This window comes from Petaurus breviceps, unplaced genomic scaffold, assembly GCF_028583685.1.
Source record: "Petaurus breviceps papuanus isolate PSGF00001 unplaced genomic scaffold, PetGlider_PUasm1.0 98, whole genome shotgun sequence".
In the NCBI taxonomy this organism is placed as follows: domain Eukaryota; kingdom Metazoa; phylum Chordata; class Mammalia; order Diprotodontia; family Petauridae; genus Petaurus; species Petaurus breviceps.
In genome coordinates, this window is record NW_027187460.1 from 16,181,038 (window position 1) to 16,201,083 (window position 20,046).

Below are 20,046 nucleotides of genomic sequence, written 5' to 3' on the forward strand. Positions count from 1 at the left end.
AAGAAAGAAAGAAAGAAAGAAAGAAAGAAAGAAAGAAAGAAAGAAAGGAAGGAAGGAAGGAAGGAAGGAAGGAAGGAAGGAAGAAAGAAAGAAAGAAAGAAAGAAAGAAAGAAAGAAAGAAAGAAAGAAAGAAAGAAAGAAAGAAAGAAAGAAAGGGAGGGAAGGAGGAAGGCAGGAAGGAAGGAAGGAAGGAAGGAAGGAAGGAAGGAAGGAAGGAAGGAAGGAAGGAAGGAAGGAAGGAAGGAAGAAAAAGGAAGAAAGAAAGAAAGCGAGCTTATATTCTACTGGAAGAGGTGGTGAAACAACATATACCAGGAAAATTCATTAAAATATATAAAATATAAATAAAAAATGATTTTTTTTTTGCTTTTTGGAGCGCAACTGGGATTAAGTGACTTGTCCAAAGTCACATGGCTAGTAATTGTGTCAAGTGTTTGAGGCTGGATTTGAACTCAGGATTTGAATACACTATTAACCGGGGGAATGAGATGAGGAAATATGTCTTATAGATGGTGTCACCTGAACTGAGCCTGAGAGAGCTAATGGTACCAAAAGGCAGAGATAAAGACAAAAAACATTAGTCAATCATTCAATCTATAAGCATTTATTAAAACATCTACTATATTCCAGACACTGTAGTAAACACTTTAAAAAGTACTATCCCTATAGAAAAAAGCAGAAACAGTTCCTGCCCTCAAGAAGCTCACATTCTAATGGAAAGATAAATGCAACTAAATAGGCACTTACAAGATACTAATAGAGTAATCAATTAGCTAAGTGGCACAGGCACAGTAGATAAAATCAGGAGGATCTGGGTTCAAATCAGGTCTCAGATACTTATTGCTTTGTGACCCTGGGCAAGTCACTTAACCCTGTATGCATGAGTTCCTCATCTATAAATGAGCTGGAGGAGGAAATGGCAAATTACTCCAGTATCTTTGCCAAGAGAACCCCAAATGGGGTCAAAGAGAGCTAGACACGACTGAAATGACTCAACAATAAATTATTTTTAAAGCTCCTATTATGTGCCAGCCACTGTGCCAAAGATAATGTTAAAGGGAAAACCACTAGCATCTGGGAATCCCAAAAAAGACCTCTTGCAGAAGGTTGTATTTAACTTGAGTCTTGAGGAAAGCCAGGGCTTCTAATAATTGGAAAGGAGACAAGAAAACATTTTAGTCATGGGGTACAGTCAGGGGAAATGCACAGATATGGGAAACGGAGTGCCGTCTGCAAAGAAACTGCAATCAAATACATACATAGAAGATGCAATATTGTGTGCAGGAAGCATCAGATTGACAAGCCTAATTTGAATGCATAGTGCATAAAGGAGAGTGATGCAGAATCAGCCTGGGAAGCTAAACTATGATAAGTTTTAAATATCAAACAGAGGAGTGTACGTATTATCCAATGGATGATAAGGAGTTGCTGAAACTTCTAAAGGAAAGCAATGATACAGTCAGCCCTGTACTTTAGAAATATCAGTTTGGGGCGGGCAGGTGGCTCAGTGAGTAAGAGCACCGGCTCCAGGGTTGGGATGACCTGGGGATCAAATCCAGGCTCAGATACTTAGCACCACACCCAGAAATAACTGGCCGTGTAACCTTGAGCAAGTTACTTAACCCCGATTGCTTTAAAAAAAAAATATATATATATATATATATATCAGTTTGTCAGCTTGTGGAAGATGGATTGAAGATGGAAGAGGTTGGATATAGGAAAACCAATTAGGAGGCTATTGCAATTCTGATAAGGGCCTGAATTAGGATGATCATGGACTGAGAATGGAGACAAGGGACCAGGTCTGAGACAAGATGGAAGCAGAAATTATAAGACTTGACAACTGATTGGATGAAATGAGGAATTGTTTTGGATTTGGGTGACCTGGATATAAGGGCCAACTCTGCCACTTTCTACTTATGTGTCCTTGGACAACTCACCTCCCTCCTCTGAAGACTCAGTTTCTTTTACAAAATGAGAGCAACAATACTAGCTGTATTTAATATGGTGGTCCTGAGGCAAGGGTTTTACAAAGTATCCTATGGATATGAGCCATCATTATTATTCTATCCACTATGACTCTCCACAGGAGGAAGAAGAAAGTGAAAGCTGTAGCGGGTTCTGAGGATGTGGTATCAGAACTAAAAAGGACCTCAAAGGTCACCTAGTCACACCTGGACCTAAACAAGAATCCCCATCACAACAAGCCCAACTTAGTTGTCATGCAATCGTCAACCGAAACTTCCAGAAGCCTGCTTTCTCTCAAAATGGCCCACTGTCCTTTCATTAGCTCTAATTATATTCCTTTGTATATTAAGTCCAAATTTGCCTCTCTGTAGTGTCTTCTGGGGCAGCTAGGTGGTGCAGTGGATAGAGTGCCAGCATTGTGGCTGCAGCTGCTGCCCGGTGGCTGCCTTCAGAGCTCCTGGCCTGCAGATCATAGCGGAACTAAGCGACCACTCATAGGGTAATCGCTCTTGCTTTGAACTGCTTGCATCTGGGTCACAATCTTGGGTGGTGGTCCTGGAGTGAGGAACACTAGTGAGCCAGAGGTTTGGGTGGCTGTAGTGAGGAAGATTCATCTTCCTGAGTTAAAATGCAGCCTCAGATACTCCTTGGTTGTGTGATCCTGGGCAAATACTTTAACACTCTTTGCCTCAGTTTCCTCATCTGTAAAATGAGCTAGAGAAGTAAATAACAAACCACTGCAGTATCTTTAGCAATAAAACCCCAAATGGAGTCATGAAGAGTCAAACAAGAGTGAAAAAATGACTGAACAACAACAAAAAATATCTTATACATTTGTCCCTAGGAATAAAATTATAGAACTACAGAATCTCAGAGCTGGGAAGGCTCTTAGAGAAGATCTAATACAAACCATACCTAAAACAAGAAGCCTGCTGCTGCCCCCACAATGGTCTTACAAGTGGTTATCCAACTAGATTTTGTTAGAATAAATCTAAGTGAGAGGGAGTCTACTACCTCTAAGGCAGCCCACTCCACTCTTAGGTCACTCGAATTATTAGTAAAGCTTTCCTTACAGCTAAATTTTCTTCTCTGAGATGTCCATCCATTGTTCCCAAATGTTCTCTATGGGAGAAAAAAAAACAGCCCTTCAATACTTGAAGCCAACTCTCAAGCTGCTCTTAAATCCTCCCTTCTCTTGACATAAATGTCTCTGAGTTCCTCAATGGAGTCATGGCATCACATGGCATTATCTCAAAGTTCTTTAGGATTCTGGTTGCCTTCACTTCCCTTGATACTCTCTAAAGCCCATACATACCCTGCTTCAGATGTAGCAGCCAGAGCCGAACAAAATATTCCAGATATGATCTGATCAGGGGAGACTACCACGTGATTTCACATCCTTCAGCCTAGACACTATACCTCTTAATTCAGCACAAGATCACATTTGCTGTTTTGTTTTATATTTGGCGCTTCATATTATGCTATTGGCTCATCTCCAAACTGCAGTTCACTACAATCCCCAAATCTAAAGCAGATGAACTTATATCTAGTCAGACTCCCCCCATTTTATATTTGTGGTATTGGTTTATTTTAAAATCTAAGTTGAAAGATGGTGGAGTGAAAGGAGTTCCTACTCTAAACACCTCTGATACCTATTAAAAAATGACTGAACAAAGTTTTAGAGCTATAGAACTCACAAAGTGACAGAGAGAAACAAATCTCCCACTGAAGGCAGCCTGGTAGGCCTACAGGAAGGGTCTATTGAACCAGCAGGGAGCCAAGCACAGTCCCACATGAGCCTCACGGACCCAGACCAGCCGGAGCACACTTCAGGAGAATGAATCACCTGCAGTTGTGGTAGTTTCCAAACTTCTGAATCCATAAACACCAAAAAGTAAAAGATCAGTAGGGAACTCCTTTGGAACTGGGTGAGAGAAAAGCACGGGTCTGGCCCCTGCCCCACCCCCCAGGTGGCAGCAGCATTGTGGCTGCAGCTGCTGCTCGGTGGCTGCCTTCAGAGTTCCTGGCCTGCAGATCATAGGGGAACTAAGTGACCACTTATAGGGTAATTGCTCTTGCTTTGAACTGCTTGCATCTGGTTCACAGTCTTGGGTGGTGGTCCTGGGGTGAGGAACACTAGTGTTCCAGAGGTTTGGGTGGCTGTAGAAAGGGTGCCCTTCTCATAGTTCTGACAACAATTTGGCTTAAAGAGGTATAACATATACACTCAATTGGGTATCTTACCCTACAGCAAAGTAGGGGGGAAAGGGATAAGAGAGGGAATGACAGAAGGGAGGGCAGATTAGGGGAGAGGGTAGTTAGAAGCAAACACTTTTAAAAAGACAGCGTTAAAGTAGAAAATAGAATAAGTGGGGGGATAGGATGGAGGGAAATATACTTAGTCTTTCACAATATAACTACTATGGAAAAACTTTGTGTAACTACACATGTACAACCTATATTGAATTGCTTGTCTTCCCAGTGGGGGTGGGTGAAGAGGGAAGGAGGGAAAGAATCTGGAAACCAAAGTTTTAAAAACAAATGTTAAAAAATCGTTTTTTTACATGCAACCGTGAAATAAGATATACAGGTGCTGGGGTATAGAATCCATCTTGCCCTACTAGAAAGTTATGGTGGGGGGAGGGTGGGATATAAGAGAGACCAGATTGGGGAAAGGGGTATTCAGTAGGCTTGCTGTCTTCAGGTGGGGGATAGAAGAGAGATGCAGAGAAAATTTATAACTCAAAATCTTGTGGAAATGAATATTCAAACCTAAAAATAAATAAATAAACTGGGAAAAAATTTTAAAAACCACAACTTTGAAATAAAAAAATAAAAATAAAATCCAAGTGCAAGACTTCTCAATAATAGCTGGAGTTTATATAGCACTTTATGGTTTACGAAACTCTTTCCAAATATAAACTAATTTAATCCTTTAACCAACCCCAGGAGTTAGGTGTTGCCATTGTTGTTGTTGCACTTGTCCCTGTTAAGTTTCATCTTGTTAGATTTATCCCAATGTCTAGCTCGGAGGATATTCATCATTTTTGTGTTTCAGGGACCCCCGCTGATAGCCTACTGACATCTACAGGCCCTTTCTCAGAACTTTTTTTTTTTTTGCTTTTTTGGAAGTCAATTGGGGTTAAGTGACTTGCCCAAGATCACATGGCTAGTTTTTTGTGGTAAGTGTCTGAGGCCGAATTTGAACTCAGGTCCACCTGACTCCAGGGCAGGACATTTTTAATGCATAAAACAAAATCATATTGAAATAAATATGTAATTTCTTCTCATACAAGCTCATAGGCCCTGAAGGGGTCCATAGACCCCAGATTAAAACTCCTGACTGGTTTGTCAATAACTTTCTTCATCCTAAAGCTATCTCCAAGCAGTTCAGTTATACCTCCAGCTTTATGTAATGGAAACATATAATAAGCACTTTAGCCAAGCCTTTACAAGAATGTTAAGCAAAGGGGCGGCCACGCGGCTCAGCGAGGGAGAGCGCCGGCCCCAGAGGCGGGATGACCTGGGATCGAATCCCGGCTCAGATGCTCAGCACCCACCCAGAAACACCTGGCCGTGTAGCCTTGAGCAAGTCACTAACCCCGATTGCTTAGGGGCGGCCACGCGGCTCAGCGAGGGAGAGCGCCGGCCCCAGAGGCAGGATGACCTGGGATCGAATCCCGGCTCAGACGCTCAGCACCCACCCAGAAACACCTGGCCGTGTAGCCTTGAGCAAGTCACTAACCCCGATTGCTTACGGGAGGGCAGGCGGCTCAGCGAGGGAGAGCGCCGGCCCCAGAGGCGGGATGACCTGGGATCGAATCCGGGCTCAGACGCTCAGCACCCACCCAGAAATACCTGGCCTTGTAGCCTTGAGCAAGTCACTTAACCCCGATTGCTTTAAAAAAAAAATGTTAAGCAACCCAGGAACAAGGACAGATCCCTGAGGTACTACCCTCTTAAATTGATGTCAATCCACTAATTCCATGATGATCCCATGCTGACATCAGTGACAATTACTTCCCCTTCTAAATGCTCAACCCATTATTATAATATGTATATACACATATATGCATATTATATATGCATATGTGTATATAAAAATAGATGATAGATAGATAGATAGATAGATAGATAGATAGATAGATAGATAGATAGATAGATAGATAGATGGATGGATGGATGGGTGGATGGGTGGATGGATGGATGGATGGATAGAGAGAGAGAGAGAGAGAGAGAGAGAGAGAGAGAGAGAGAGAGAGAGAGAGAGATCTAAGAATTAAATCAAAACTAAGTAACCAATAGTCAATTCCTTCAACATCTTTTTTTTCAATTGAAATAGCATTTGTTCTCCTCCAGTCCAAAGGCACCCTTCTCCTTTGTTCCTTAATCTTTCTTTTTGTTTTCTTAATCTTTCATATATTGCTGCCAGTGGTTCACCCATTCTGACAGCAACTGATACAAAGAAAATGAGACAACATAGCATTTGTGTTTCCAGTGAGCAACCAAAACTTTATTTTTATCTTCCTACCCCCGGAGGAGATATGGCACAAGGCAGCTGAGTTAAGAGGTTCTGCTGAATCTTAAATCTGTAGAACTAAGCGTAAGGTATCACCTACCTTTGCCAAGTGTTCCCAAACGTCAGCAAATTGTTCCATTAACTTGGTGACGTTCTTGGAGCAGCTTTATCTCAGGCAAGCGTGGCAGTCAGTGGTTTCTTGATGGATGCTTTACATTGGAATAGGTAGATGTGGGCTGCATGCACTCAGTGAGGTCTATATGAGGTGCCTATTTGAAAAATGGGACACGTAGGTGGTGTCAGAGCCTGGAGTCAGTAAGACTCATCTTCCTGAGTTCAAATCAGGCCTCAGACATTTATGAGCTGTGTGACCCTGGGTAAGTCACTTCACCCTTCCTCATTGCCCTAGTTTCCTCACCTATAAAATGAGTTGTAAAAGAAAAGAGCAAACCACTCCAATATCTTTGCTAAAATAATCCCACATGGGTCATAAAGAGTCAGATGTGACTGAAAAATGATTCAACAACAACAAATTTGGACAGTGAAGACATTAATCCTGGAAACCACTTTATTTCTACTCCCGGTAGACATCATCATCAACAACAACAGAAATAGCAACAGCAACCAAAAAGATAGCAGCAACAGTTGCAATAATGATAATGAAACTGATAATGACAGCAACAAAATTTTTCATTTTTATAGAGCTTTACAATGGCAAAGCTTTTAATAAAACATATGATCTTCTCCAGAACCTTGTGAGGTAGAAAGTGTGAATATTAATGTCCCCACTTGACAGATGAACAAACTGATAAAAATTAAATGATTTCCCCAGTATCATGTAAATCTTTTGACAGTAAATCTGTGCTATGTCCACTATAAGATATGTTTTAATCTCAAGTAATTTGCACATGTTCTGCCTGATTAACTTTCATGGCAGCCATTTCCATTTCTTTGGCCTTGATAAAGACAAGGGATAACTTAAAAATGGATTGGTCTGCCAAATGGGCAATACACTCTAGTCATTAACATGACCTGTGAAAATTCTGAATTCACTGTTAGATGTCCATTCAGTAATCCAAGCCATTGTTCAACCCTAAGTGCCAAAAGACCTGTCATAATGGTCAAACTGGTTATATTGTGTTATATTGTAGTATAATATCATTGTGTTATATTGTACACAGTAGGCACATCATAAATATTTAGGTTGTTGAAGGCACTGCTATCCAGTTTCCTGACCTCACTGATTCATTGATAAAGGCAAGGGGCTGACATTTCCATGGCTACCCTTGCAGATATACATTGTATACAGCTCTTAAGGGTGATTTAGGGAAATAAAAAAAACTCTAAGCTTCTCAGAGAGCTGGTTACCTCTGTGCACTCATTCCAACTTGTCTTAAAGTGCTATAAAAATGTGAGTTACTTAAATTTATTTAACAGATATTGACTTATAACCATATAAGAAAGGGGGAGGGGATGATACTGTGTTAAAAAATAAAAAGGCACATTACAAGGGCTGGGTGTTCACAGATCCTCCCAGACCAAACAGCCCTCAAAACCTTAAGTCTATAGGCTGAAGAGGAAAATACATTCACTTAAAGGACACAGTTTAGGTATCTAGCTTCAAATCTCTGTTTCCCCCTATTGAGCAGAGTGATGCCAATGTTGGTCATTTAGATACAGTACTGACTATATGGAAACTCTAGGTCCTTGCTAACTCCCAATGGAGAGCCTCTTTTATTCCCACACAACCCACATTCTCACTCCCTTGGGCAAGACTTGAGTCTACATAAGCTCCTGATTCTGCTTTACATTAACAAGTATAGGAGACATGGGTCTCCAAAGCATGATGGGCCATGGGCCATTTCCAAGAGAAAAATCTATCTTTGTTCTCAGGCTCCTTTAATTTTGTTTCTTCTTCCCAAACTTGTGCATTAACCATGTGCTGTATCACTTCCTGCTAGGGATGGTAACATCCTAAGTAACCTCCCTTACATTCATTGTTTCCTCCCTCATTCTCCAATCCCCCAGCATCCTCTTCTGTGGGTACAGCTACATAGGCTCGGGCCCAACTATGACTCACTGAGGAAGAGGAAGACACAGGGTAAGGAAGGGTAGGAAAGGAAGCTGTATTTGTTGAAATAAATGGGATGTTAGAACACTAAGGGACTTAAATTTAAAACACAGAATATCTGAGCTAGAAAGGACATTAAAACACCGGACATAGAATTTTAGGGCTAGAAGAGACTTAGAAATATAAAACAGATTTAAAATATGACAAAGCAATGACATTTATATAGTGTTTTCATTTTTGCAAACTCATTTATATGCACTACTTCATTTGAGCCAATCCTGTGAGGGAAACTATCATCCCCATTTTACTAATGAAAAAATTGAGATTCAGAGAAACTAAATGAATTGCCCATAGAGACACAGCTTATAATTTTTCAGAGGTAGAATTCAAACCCAAGTGTTCCTGATTTTAAGTTCCTCACTCCAGGTTGTCTTTCATAGAATATTGAATGCCAGAGCTGAGAAATAGTTTTAGAAACTAGTGTCAAAATGGGAAAAACCTTTTAGATTTATGACCATAAAACCCAAACTGGAATCAACCTTAGAGGTCATAGTGTCCAGAACTCTTATATAACAGATGAAGAAACTGAGGGTCAGAGCTGGGATTTGAACTCAGATTCTGTGACTTCAAGTTCTAAGTTCAGTTTTCTCTCTATTGCACCATGTTATCTATCTAACATAGACCATGGAACACAAAAAGAAAGGGTAATACAGTAGAAAGAGTAATGGACAGAGTTCAGAGGACCTGGGTTAAAATTCACCCTTTGTCATTTAGTAACTGTGTGACTTTGGACAAGTCACTTAACGTCTTGGGACCTCAGGATTTTTGTCAGTAAAATGAGGGGCTTGACTTTCAGTTCTGCATCTATGATTCTATGATCCCATAGGATGTTAGCATTAGAATTGTATTTAGGGGGTGGTAAATAGAGCACCAGGACTGGGGTCAGGAGGACCTGAGTTCAAATACAGCCTCAGATACTTAACACTTACTAGCCCTGTGACCTTGGGCAAGCCACTTAACCCCAATTGCTCTGCCCTCCCCCCTCCAAAAAGCAAAAAAAAAAAATAAAGAGTGGGATAGAGAAGGTAAATTGTTAAAGGAATAAATGGGATTTAGGGATTAGCTGCTCCAACAATTTAACAGTTGAAGAAACTGAGTCCCAGTGTGGTGAAATAATTTTCTCCAAAGTCACTTGGATGGTAAATGGCAAAACTAGAGCTCACCCCTGCCCCACCCCAACCCATTTTTCTTAATATTACACAGTCTTTCAGCATTGTAGCACATGCAGGGTTAATGAAAACTGAGTTGCCATAGCTCTGTCTCATAAGCTAGTCTCTTAAGTTTCACTTCTCGTTCCAAAAATATCCCTCCCCAAGCCCCAGACCCCATCAGGCCCTTACCCCATTCAGGCGCTGAAGCAACAGACTTTCTGTCTCTCTGGTGGAGTCTTTTAGTAGCCTAATACCAGAGGTTCTCATCTACATATGACTTCTTATGAAACTTACCCCTTCCAAAGGGGGCCCTTATGACCAACAGTGGGAAAAGAAAAGAAAACAATCCTTGCTGGGAGACCTGCTTTTATTACATAGTTTACATAAGTTATCCACCCATCTGAACTCTCCCCATGGAGTTGGACTCCTGCCTCTGGCCCATAGAAAATTTGAACATTTGGTCACAAAACTGTAGAGGGAGAGAGAGAGAAAGAGCGAGGGAAAGACAGAGACACACAGAGACAGAAATGATGATGATGACAATGATGATGATGATGATGATGTAGAATTGGGGACAAGGGGAGAGATAGGGAGAGAGAGAGGGTGAAAGAGAGAGAGAGAGAGAGAGAGAGAGAGAGAGATGGGTGATGTATGAGGGGGAGGGAAGAATCAATGGGAGGGAGGGTCCTGGAAGGTACACTTTATCTCCTTCAAAACTTTTTTCAGAGCCAGCCATAATGATTTAACATTTACCATTCAATGACCATTGAAGTACTTACTAGGTGTAATACACTGTTCTAAATGGTGTGTTTTCATAAAGAGAGCATGGAATTTGAAATAAATTTTAAAAAATGAAGCCACAATAACCATAATTCCAGCCTGCAGCTCTGACATTCACTAGTTGTATGACTGTGGATAAATGAATTCACCTCTCTGAATTCTAATTTTCTAATCCTCTAGGTTAGGAGGGAAGAAACTTTATTCCAGGAACTAACAATTGGAAGATGCCTTTCCCATAGGCTTTAGAGGTGGGAGGTGAGTGTTCCTTTCCTATTGTGGTTCAATGACCATTGTCCCTTGCCTGTAGGAGTCCTCCACTGACCTCCACCCTGAGGCAATATGGAAGAGAAGGAAAGGGAGTGGGGTATGGATTGGAGAAAGGTGAGGGAGGAGGAAGAAGAGATGGTCTTCTCCCTCCACCACCTTAGACTGTCCTCTTCATTGTCATCTCTTCTGACCATCTTCTGCAAAGCATTTGCTGCCTCATTTCTCTCCCCTCCAACTGTATATTTCCCCCAGGTGAAAAACATTCCTAGTGATACCTATGGAGATAATCACACTTACACAAGAGTGCTGAGAGAAATGCTTTATTCCTTTTTTTATATAGCACTATAGGGCTTACAAACTGCTTTCCTCACAACAATTGATGTTGGTACAGCAAATAGCATTATCCTTATTTCATAGGTGAGGAGAGTGAAGCATAATGGGTTGCCTGGATTGACCAGGGTCATGCACTATTGCAAAACACTGATTGTACACTCTGTAAGTACAAAGAACAAAGTCATTTATCTTCATACCTTGCCAAGTGCCTAATAAGAATAGGCATGAATAGGAACAGCCCAGAATAATGGAAAGAACACAGGACCATGGATATGGACAAGTCTTCATAGTATTTCTAGTCTAAAACCCTATTTTGCAGATGAGGAAAGTTAGGCTCAGAGGCATTAATTAAGCAAATTGTCTACTATAACACAAGGAATAAATTAGCAGAACTAGGATTCAAACCCAGGTCTTCTGATTCTGGGAAGCAGTGTGAGACAGAGGAAAGAGCCTTGGATTTAGTCAGAGATCTCTGGTTTCAATCTTAGCCCCTCTAATTACTCCCTTGATAAGCTTGGGTAAGGTACTTAATGTCTCAGAGGTTCGCTTTCTTCATCAGCCAAATGGGAGTTTTAGAGCAGATGAACTCTGAAGTCCTATCATGTCTATGATGCTGTGTCTTGCCATTATTGCATGCTGTCTCTTTATAATTATCGGTGAGTTATTCTTATAAGACACTCAGTGAGACACAAAGATAAATGGGACATTTTCCCTGTGCTAAGAGAGTACACAATCAGTGTTTCCCAAGCGCTAACAGTGATGGTTGAGAGAAAGTTTTATGGGTCTGCTAGATAATCCCATTTGATCTTCAAAATACTTTTGCGTGAGAGGAAATATAAATAAAGGCCCAATTTTATAGATTTTGAAACTAGATGTCAGACAATCATAGGAGGAAAGCTGGAAGAAATCTAAGGGATAATCTAGTCCAACCTGGCCCCTGAAATCCCCCTGAGTTTAATAATAAGGCAGCTGAGCCACAGGGTGGTCAAGTCTCAGGGTGATGCTGGAATCAGGTGATTGTTAAATATTTCACTATGGGCTAGAAAACAGAAAACAATACAAATCAGGGTTTGATTTGTCTCGTTGATCCTTTAGACTTAAGAAAATGATGGGGGGGGAATGTTAATAATGTAGATTAAACTTAAAAGTGTGTCATGTACGTGTGTGTGTGTGTGTGTGTGTGTGTGTGTGTGTTTGGAGAGCCAGTTGTTAACCATTTACCAGCATTCCTTAGATGGAAGGACTTACTCAAGGTTAAACAACTGATAAGTATCCAACCTAGATATTGATCTTGATTCCAAATCCGGGACCTCATCTTATCACCCCAAGTTCTTAGGGCAATTCTCTGTACCCAGTAGAAAATAAATGTTTGCTGGATAAATTGATGAAGGAATGATCTACAATAGTTTTTTTTTTTATTTCCGATGATTTATACTTCCAAAAACCTATAAACTTTTTTTCCCAGTAATTCTTCTTTCTTTCTCTATTCCTTTCACAACCGACTTACTCTTCCAACATTCCTTATCTCAGCTTGCTGGGTCTCCAAGTGACTTCATCTATGGCTTCGGGCATCAGATAAATTCATGGGAGAGAATGAAGATAATATCCATCCAAAGTACAAGGTGACCAGGTAAATGTTTGTAACATAGCGGAAGGAAGACTAATTTAAAGTAGAGAATCTGAGGTAAAATCTTAGATCAGCTACCTAAAACTGGCAAAATTTAGGGCAAGTAATTTAAGCTATTTGGGCTTCAGTTTTCTTATCAGTAAAATGAAAGGCTTTGACTATATGCAAACTAAAGGTCATAGGATTATTATTCAAGAGTTGGAAGGTACATCTGAGGCCACCAACTCCAGTCTCCTGATTACTGTATTCAGATGCCTCACAGGGTGCTAAGTGACTATCCTGAAATCATATAGCTAGCAAAAAAACGATAGAGGCATGATTTGAATCTGCATCCTCTCTCCACTGTACCAGACTTTTTCCAGAACTCACATCCTATCATCCTAATATGCTCCTCTCTGAGTCTCATCTTCTGTACTTGTAAAAAGGGAGTGAGAGATGAACTAGATATTTCCTACTATCCTTTCTATATGTGAAACTCTATTAAGACTTGCACTCCCTGCTTTTCAGTATTGTTGTATCAGATGAGATCATAAATGTGTGCAAAGCACTTTGCATCCTTCAAATGTATTTTTAAAATGTCTTCTGTTATTTCTAAGTGGCCAAGTGGAAAGGTATTCAATCAAAATCTAGGCTTGACATAAATGCCAAGTTGGGACCAAGGGCTTGAAACCAGACATTGGCTGGCTATCTTTAAAGATGCCTGGGTCCTCTTGTGGCACTTCTATGGAAATCCCTCAACTGGATACCTTTTGGGTTAAATATCCCTACTGATAGAAACCCAAAGGAAATTACCCTGACAACCTACCTCTTCCTATTGTGCAACTCCTTCCTACCTAAAACTGAAGTGGTTCCCTCTTCCAACCTCATACAGCAATTTGCTTTGCAACCCTTTAATGTACTTACTGCATGATACTATGTATTATTGCTATTATTACTTATGTATGTTTTGTTTCCATTAAACCATATGCTCCATGAGGGTAGGGAAAACATTTTATCTAAACTTTGTACTTTCCCATTGTGCTAGCACAGTGTTCTTCACACTATAGGCACTAAATAAAAGATCTCTAGTTAAGTCATAAAACTTTAGAGGGGGTGGAGACCCAAGAGGACATCTATTCTAATGACCTCATTTTACAGAGGAAGTACGGTAAGAACAGAGACTGAGGCCCCAAAATGGAAAGTAAGCTGCCTATGGTCATAGTGAATCAATGATAGAACCAAGACCAGAATTAATTTCAGGGTATTTTTCAGGTAAATGTTACCAGAGTTGATAGAAGAAATAAGATCAGGGTGGGGTGAAGTAGTCAAGGAATACTTGCAGGAAAAGATTTCCTCTCTGGAGCTAACCAGTCTGTCCTATGGCCATTTGTGTAAGAAGCCCCTAGGAACATGATCTAGAGCTAAAATGGACCTTAGAGGCCATAAGTACAGATGGGGAAACTGAGGCCCAAGAAGTTAAATGACTAAGCCAAAGCCACATAATTAGTAATGACAAAAGTAGGGTTTGAAGTCTGACTAAAAATCTAGTGCTCTTTCCAGACCTATTTTCACCTTTGTGTTCATGGATTTGCATAATCAATTGCTCCCACCTTCGAGCTGCTGAGGGGTAATATCTGGCACTATGTTCAATTACAGCCCCATAACTTGGCATTCTTAACAATTATTTATTTTCTCAGTCATACTCAATAGAAAATAAAACCGAATGTTTATATACTAATTAACCTTGCACAGGGTGTTTTGAGTGTTTTGGTCTTTTTTTTTTCTTTCTTGTAAAGAAAACACACTGAGCATGTCAGGACATTTCTTTCTGAAAATGAATTCTTCTCACTGACCCTGCCAGATATGGGAAAGGAGCCAGGATCTCTGGACTCCCTTACATAGCACAGTGTGACATTTGCATTTAAGCTAATGTGAAAAGAGAAGGAACTAGAGGGAGAAGTGTTAATGGAATATGACCCCCTCCCAGGCTCAAGGTTCCTCTGAGCCTAATAAGTATTCACTCATTAAATAGAAAGCTTTGCTGCAGTTCACCCTTTTTGTTTTATGAGGTTGGAAGCCAGACTGCAAAGAGTTAAGAAGAGGATGAAGAAAAAAGGGAAGTGGAGGCACCTGTTATAGATGGCCTTCCCAAGAAATTTAACCACAGAAGGGAGGAAAGATATTAGACAAAAGCTATTAGAGATGGATGGATCAAGCAAAGGTTGTTTGTGGATGGGGGAGACATGTATATGCATGTTTGTAGACAGAAGGGAAGCAGCCAGCAGACAGGGAGTAATTGAATCTTAGTGAGAGTAGGGATGATGGAAGAATAAATCTGTTGGAGAAGATGGAATGGAATGGAATCATTCACATGTATAGAGGGGTATGCTTTAGCAAGGAAGGGTCGCCTGCTCATGTGAAAAAGAAATAAAGGGAGAAAAATCAGGGGAAGGTATCTGAGTGATGTGAAATGAGGAAGAAAGGAGAAGATGGAGCTCTCTTGAGAATGGCTTAATTATTATTAGTGAAATATATGGGGGATGTTTCTCAGCTAAGAGGGTAATGAAACAGGGATGTGTGGGGTATTTAAGGATGAAGAGATTTAGAAAAGCTGCTGTGGTGAATGGGGCAATGAATCAATTAGGGAGGTATAAAAGTATTGCCTTACCTCAATGAGGGTGCAGTAGACCACGTAGCTTAAATTCATAGTGGACCCAGTCAGCATGGTTCCATGATTTCCTCCAACATTGTTCAACAGTGTGTGCCAAGGGAGAAGGTAGTAAATGGCAATATTAATTCAAAGCTTGGGTTTGGAAAGGCAAGATCTTCAACAGGATTAAAGGACAAGAGACTCAAGAGAAGAGGACAGTGTGTAGAACTGGAGTGGTTCACCAAATGGTAAAGCTAGGGAAGGAAAGAGAATGCAGCCAGGGCAGAGATGATGGCCTAAGAGAAAAATGAAGAATGGAGGGATCAGAGGTCACAGTGAAGATCAGGAAGAAAGTGGGATTTGCTAGTGGAGGGAGAGGTAAAATGACAACAGATTGTGTATGTTCAGATGAAGGCAACCACATTGCCAAGAGTAAAAAGAAGCAAGAGACCAAAGGAAATGCCTGGCACATAGCAATATTTGTTCCATGGATCAATGAATAAACTTGAATCCTAACACAGCTCCTTATAATCTGTGTAACTTTGGGCAAATCACTGAATATCTCTGGGCCTCAAAATCCCCAAATATAAAATAAAAATGTTGGACTAAATGATCCCCAAGGTCCTTCTGACCCTTCCTGCTCAAAATCTTATGAACAGATGAACCACTTTGAAAACCATAAACTTCCATGCAATTATAGGCCTTGGAACTTCCCATGCATAGAACTCAAACCTATTCCTTCAAGGTCTAGCACTGAGTCCTCCATGAGGACTGTCCTGAACTAGCTACTCTTTTGCCCTCAGCTGTAAAATGATCTCGTCCTCCTCTGAGGACCAGTTTTCTGAGACCAGTTTATTTATATCTTTCTTTTGTCCTTATCCCATTCATCATAACACCATGCTTATTTCTGGATGTACATGTTATAGGATTAGAGGACCATGGGTTTGGAGGTGGAAAGGTCCTTAGAGATCAATTGTTCCATTGCTTCATGTTACAGATGTGAGATATGAAGCCCAGAAATGGAGAGACTTACAGCCCTTGGCGAGCAATGTCAGGCTTCAAACCCCTCACTTCTTATCTCCTTTTCCCATGTTCTTTCCACAAAAGAAATGCTTCTGATGAGAAAAAAAAAATGAATTTGTTTAAGGAGACAGGAAATAAATGAACCAATTTAGTTTGTTTTTATTTTGTGAGTGTGTGTTTGGGAGAGGGGGGTTGTGTAGTTTGGTTTTGTTCTTTTTTTGGTGAGGGTGAGAATTTGAGAAAATAATACAGACAAAAGAATGCTGAATTAGGTGTAAAAATGACCTCGACCGGAATTCTAACTCTAACGGTGAGGACTTGCACAACGTAGAGCAAAGCATTTAACCTGTCTTGGCCTCTGTCTTCTCATTTGCTAAACAAGGGGGATTGTACTCGTTGACCTCCAAGATACCTTTTAGCTCTAAATCTAAGATTCCATTATCCTAAGATAGGACAGGGGCCAACAACCTAGAAAGAACACAAAAAGATGAGCGTGATTCTTTCAAAATTGTGTCAGGAAAGCGATTGCCTGGAATGAGCTGCGGCCAACAATAAATGGAAGGGCAAAAGAAAGAAGTTTGTTGAATAAGGGGGAGAAGGGAAGGGAATAAGCATTTATACAGCACCTACTAATTGCCAGGCACTGTGCTAAGTGTTTATGTGTGTATGCATGCATGTGTGTGTATGTGTGTATGTATTGTAGATATGTGTATGTGCATGTCTACATGAATGTGTGTATGTAGGTATATATGTATATACACATACACTACACGTACATGTACACATGCACATATACACATACACATAAAATACACATACACACATACACATACATATCCATAAAATTTCATTTGATCTTCATAACATTCCTGAGAAGTACTATTATTATCCCCATTTTCTAGTTGAGGAAATTGAGCCAAACTGAAGTTTTTGTTTTGTTTTGTTTTGTTTTTAAATGACTTGGCCTGGGTCAAGTTAGTAAGTGACAGAGAACGTACATGGGCTCAGGTCTCCCCAACACTAGATCATTGCACCACAACCTGCCTTCCTATGAATATTCATCTATATAGGTATGTTGGAGGTAAGATAATCAGAGAGTGGCTCACTCATAATAGAATGATAATGATAGGTGAGGCAAAACTAGCCAGTTTTTTTATTTTATTTTAGGTTTCTCTTCCAAGGACAACAATGTTTGGACTGAGAAGGATAAAGCAAAAGTCATGAACAGGGACTTGAAATTCAAGATAAAGGAGGGGATGGTAAGAGTGCCAAAGTTATCTTCAATGAGTTTGGTCACCTAGACTCCAGAGTTCAAGTCGATGAGTTCAGACCCAGGCGAACTACATTCCAGGATACTGAAAGCAGCAGATGTGATGTGAATGCTAAGAAACTCATCAGTGAAATTTGAAAGATTGAGCAGAAGAGAAGAGGTGCTGGGAATATGAGGAAATATGAAATTAAAACAAAAATCTAATAGCTGATAGATATGCCTGCATTCTGAGCTAAGGAGAGACTGAATGCAGATTCACAGTCCTACAAAGTGTCCAACAGAAAAAGATGTCAAAACTACGTGGCACATTTGAGGATACCATTGAAAGGAACTTCCAAGAGGCTTGAATTACCCTTTATCGTCACATGTGATCTCTATGCCTTAGCTCACTTTCCACTAGCCTCGTATACACTGATTTGAGAGTGTGTCAGATTCTTGAGATGTTTTGTACCAACTACTCTTACTACATCACCTTAGTAAATATACCTTTCTAAAAGCTACTTAATTCTGGCTATGGGATAGTCCACTCATGATCATAAATAGCAACAATAGGCATTATCCCTAGAATTCTGAGGAGACATAGGAGCCAAGCTTTGGGGACCCTTCTCCCACAGTTCAAGTGGGAGTTGGGATACTTATCTCAGAGCAGGTACTACACATGCATATGCACATTTATTATTAGCTATATTGGAGGCATCTGGGTGACTCATTGGACAGTGATTGACCTGGAGTCAGGAAGTTGCTGTCATTGTTGCTTAGTATTTCAGTATCGTTCAACTCTTGCTGATCCTGTGGACCATTACACACCAATGCTGTCCATGTAGTTTTCTTAGCAAAGACACTGGATCAATTTGCCATTTCCTCCTTCAGTGAATTAAGGCAAATAGAGGTTGAGTGACTTGCCTAGAGTCACACAGTTGCTGAGTGTCTGAGGCCAGATTTGAATTCAGATCTTAAAGACTTGAGTTTCACTGAAGAAGGAAATGGCAAACCACTTCGGTATCTTTGCCAAAAAAAACTCTGTACACAGCATTGGTATGCTATGATTCACAGGGTCACAGAGAGTTGGACATGATTGATTGAACAATATAAATTATTAAGATCTTTATCCACTTGATAAGATCTTTGTGTATTGGAAATGTATGCTTCCTATCACTGATTCAGGTACATGTTGGGTTAGCTGGCTGCTCCCTTGCTGCTCTGAAATTCTGTAATTCTGTATCTACCACTCCTTCATTAAATTGCAAGCTTTTTGTGGACAGGAATTACATTAATTTTTCCATCTTTGTATTCCTCTGATTCAGCATAGTGTCCTGAACTGAATGTAGCACAAGCTTGATAGAGGTTAGAGGATTAAAAAGAAGGCTGCATGACACAGTGTCCCTGTTAGGAAGTCCAAGAACTTAGATTCAAAACTCACCCCTGATGCTGGCTACCTCTGTGGTGTTTGGAAATTCACATAAACCTTCTGGGCCTCGGTTTCCTCATCTGTAAAATGAGGTGATTGGACCTTTAAGGTCCTTTCCACCTGTGCATTTACGGTCCATGGAACGGGGCTGAATTGGATTGAGTTGACTGAATCCTGAAAAGTTCCAGTAGGTGGCGCCAGAGAGCAAGAGCCAGCATGCCATGGCTGCTTAGCAGAGAAACTTTCTTCAAAGGCTGTATATATCTCTGTTCACTTCATCTTCATCATAAACCCCATCACTCTTCTTAAGAAGATGGGGATATATTTTCTTCCTCTTTCATCTTGGCTTTCTATCATACTCTCTCTACTTAAGGATTCAAATCACTGCAATCCCCCCAGGCTGGAGAGAGAGGGGAATTTCCTCCTCTCCTAACCTAAAGAAACAAGTGATGTGAGTCCAGTCTCCAGTCCTTCAGTGGGAAGGGAAGGAAAAATAAAAAGGAACAAAAGTAACTATTCTAACAAAAGCCTATTCTATTTTTTCTGCCCTAAGTCTCTCCAATACCCTTCCTCCTGAAACATAATGCAATAGGGAGGCAGAAGGCTAATAATCTGAAGAGGCCAATGTGTTATAATGGAATTATATTTTATTTTATATTGTATTTTATTATACATTAGTATAATAGCAATTTATGTAGATGTAGTTCATTCTTTGCAACAACTGCATGAGATGAGTAGTGTAGATGAAGAAACTGTACCTCTGAGATAAAATTACTTGTGTATAATCACAGAACTAGCCTAAGCCAGGACTAAATCCCAAGTTTCTTAACTCTAAGCCCAAATCTCTGCACTACAATACACAGATAGATAGGTAGATAGGTAGATAGATAGATAGATAGATAGATAGATAGATAGATAGATAGATAGATAGATAGATAGA

The 20,046-nt window shown here is 40.3% G+C and overlaps 1 long non-coding RNA gene across 1 annotated transcript in view; it reads right to left on the reverse strand.

The window, feature by feature from the left end:
• The window catches only part of LOC138155951 (uncharacterized), a 47,478-nt gene extending 40,342 nt beyond the window's left edge, over nucleotides 1–7,136 (reverse strand). The window contains exon 1 of the long non-coding RNA XR_011167036.1: nucleotides 6,588–7,136. This is a non-coding gene — a long non-coding RNA (uncharacterized lncRNA). The remainder of the gene's footprint in view (nucleotides 1–6,587) is intronic.
• Between the last annotated feature and the right edge of the window lie 12,910 nt (nucleotides 7,137–20,046).